The sequence below is a fragment of the Agrilus planipennis genome, unplaced genomic scaffold (assembly GCF_000699045.2).
Source record: "Agrilus planipennis isolate EAB-ADULT unplaced genomic scaffold, Apla_2.0 scaffold32, whole genome shotgun sequence".
Taxonomy (NCBI): domain Eukaryota; kingdom Metazoa; phylum Arthropoda; class Insecta; order Coleoptera; family Buprestidae; genus Agrilus; species Agrilus planipennis.
The window spans coordinates 847650-850821 of NW_020439506.1; positions in this window are offsets into that span (position 1 = coordinate 847650).

A 3172-nucleotide genomic window follows, 5' to 3' on the forward strand; every position below is an offset into this window, starting at 1 on the left:
TAATTATAAAACTGCCTGCACACAAAATTCAGTTTCTGTTTGTAAATTTTATTATTATTCGAGTTCAGTAGCACAATTGTATATTAATAATAAGGATAACTATTGTGTACGAGCTAACATTTAAGTTATGCTAGTTCACATTATTTGTAAAAATGCTAACTGAAAACCGTTCTTTAATAACATAGCGACTGGATATTAATTTAAGAAAAAAATCGCTGTATTTTATTTACTTAGCCGTTATTGAGTAATCAATAACTAGTTGAAAATGTAATAGAAAACGATATTGGAAACAAAAAGGTAAACAGAGTACTTATACAGTTTGGAAAGGAATTATGGTACATTACGCAAGTATAATTGCCAATTTTAATCACTTTCGCCTAAATCTAATTATACAATTTACAATATTATGTATGTAGATATGAAAAACTTGCCATTTAGGGTTTTACCACTCCCAAAAAACAGATATCAAGAGCGAAATTTTGTAAAAAATTTTCAACACATGACAAATGGTCATAATATATAAAAGGCACTTTTCTACTAGACTTTTTTTGAACATTTCTACTGCATGTTCTTCCTAATTTGCTTCGCATTTACCCTACGTCTTCTACATGATTCAACGTTTCGTTATCGTGTTCTCTTCTCTTCTTACCCTTTGACAACTAGGGAGGGCCTCCCCGAACGACTTCCCTTGGGCTTAGCTTTTTAGTTGATCTTAAAAGTGTCTTATACACTTTTCGCGATTCTACTCTAGCGTCACTTCCTTTCAGACGGGGTACAGTGGGTTATCTGGAATAGGACCAATAGGCGACTGCCCAGCTTGCCTTGGCGAAATCTGTCCGATCTTCTCTACCAAAGCTATTAGTATTTGCCGTTAGTCCTGTTAATTTTGCACTATTTCTTTCAGATAATGAGGTATTTCCTAAGAAGAATGAAGACATCGTGTTTTTTGCTTACTTTTTGTATTTCTTCTCAGGTATTATTTCTATGTAATTTCATTTGTTTTCTTGTCTTTCTCTTACAGGTATCTTGTTTTTACTCTGTAAACTGTTTTATTAACATAATGTAATCTAGGATAATAGGTAAAGCTTTTCTAAATTGATTTTTTGTCATAATTGTTGAAACTAAATTAAATATTATTTATTTATTTATGTATCAGATTGAATCACTTGTTAAAACTTGCTAAAACTTTAATTTTGTTCATTTGGGCGGATAGGGTGGCTATAAGGGGAGATGTGGAGGTCACAGAGAGGTGGTAGCATTTTTGTTTCAAGTATAGTATTTATATGTTAATAAAGCAGAAAATTTGTTATTTCAGTTCAATTCAAATAAACATCCAGTTGCTCTCACTAATCAGTAATAGATATTTAAAAGAATAGTTTTGTAGAAGAAAAGGTTAATGAATGAAAACGGTCATTTTGTTACTAAAATAAGTAATAAGTAAAGGTAAATTACCGTATATAATTCCTAAAATCGCCCCCAAATGTGTAATAATAAATGATATTAGATACATTTCCTAGGAAATTTATACATTTCTTAAATAGCAATCGGAAATGTATTACAAGTAATACTAAATAAGAAATAATACGGCAAGCTGTTTGGAGTATACCTACGTAGTATACCTATTTCGAGTATATGACAGACTGATTTTCTTTAATGCCCTGCCCGCCGGAGGCCGGGCTGATATATGTTAGAATAAAATAAAAACATATTTAAACGTAGAAAAATATTTTGTGAGTTACAAATACGTATTTCTTTATAGTTTCTTTCAGAGAATATTTTTTTAAAGTAATTAAAACTTAATGTTTTATGAAAGGAAAAACATTAAAACCAAGTTTTAATAAATTTATTAATTTAATAGATTACTCGGTGAAGGTAACAGTAACAATACAATACAATTAAAGAAATATTTGTATTTTTCGAATTTTAAATGTTTCGCACCAGTCTGAAATGCTGTGAAATATATTAATCTCATCGTTGACATACTTCCTTCTCGCTCACTCCGCACTGGAAACGGGCAATGGTTTAGAGCTACCATTAGTAGGATTTTTGTTATGATGTTTAATGTGTATTTTTGTTAAAAGAAAATTGAAAAAAGTAGTAGTACATACGAAATTTGTATCACAATAGGTTCTGGAGTCACATTTTTAATTGTGGTAAGTATCTATATTATTCGTATTAATTAAATTAAGTAAATGAACAGAATGAAGTTTACTCAGCCATATTTGATAATCTAGGAAAAGCATAGAAATTTATTGATGAATATCGATCGAGTTAATTCAGTTCAGCACAATAAAATTGATTTTATAAGGTAATTTACTTTTACTTATTACTCATTTTGGTAACAAAATGACCGTTTTAGTTTATTACCTCTACTCCTCATAACCCACATTTCTGCCTCTAATATGTTTCTGACTAGACCTTCATCCCTGAGAAGATGTTCTACCAACGTATCTCGCTTATTACACACTCGGATTACCAGATACATTTTGGAGTACATTATTTCCTGCTTTCTCTAAAGAAATTTTTCTTTTAGCAGTTCAACTTACACAAATAGTGTAATTCTTTTTTAATTATTTTAATCGAAATTCTGAAAGGGTCTTATTCTCGAGATAGCTAAGAATATTTGAAAATGGATACGTAATAGATGTTATTTATTTATTATTTATTAACGTACGTATAACCGTTGAAGAAACGGTTCTGTAAAATTGAAAATAAAATATTATTTAACTGTTTTTATAGATTGTCCAACAAATGAGAAGGAAGTGCAGTTAATTTGATGGTAGTAAAACAACCGATCCTTTTGATGGCTACAACTTTGCGACATTATGCAATTAATTTTGACTCTGAGAATGGGGGCCAATTTTGGAAGCCACTGAAACAACAAATTGTCTGCAGTGGTATCCTTTCTAGATTTGGTTTGCTCATCGTACTGGTAGACTAGAACGCTACTTGCTACAGTTAATTAGTTGAAATTAGGTTTTTATTTTGCATGGTTTTTTGTAATTTATTTTATTTGAATTAGTTTTTATTTTGCATGCTTATTTTTGTTCATTTTTTTTGAAGTAATTGTTGTTTGTAGATGTTTTTATTTTTATTTTTTGTATGTAGTAGTAGTGTAGTAGTAGTAGTAGTAGTACTTACTAACACGTTTAGTAGTTGTAGTATAGTCTAA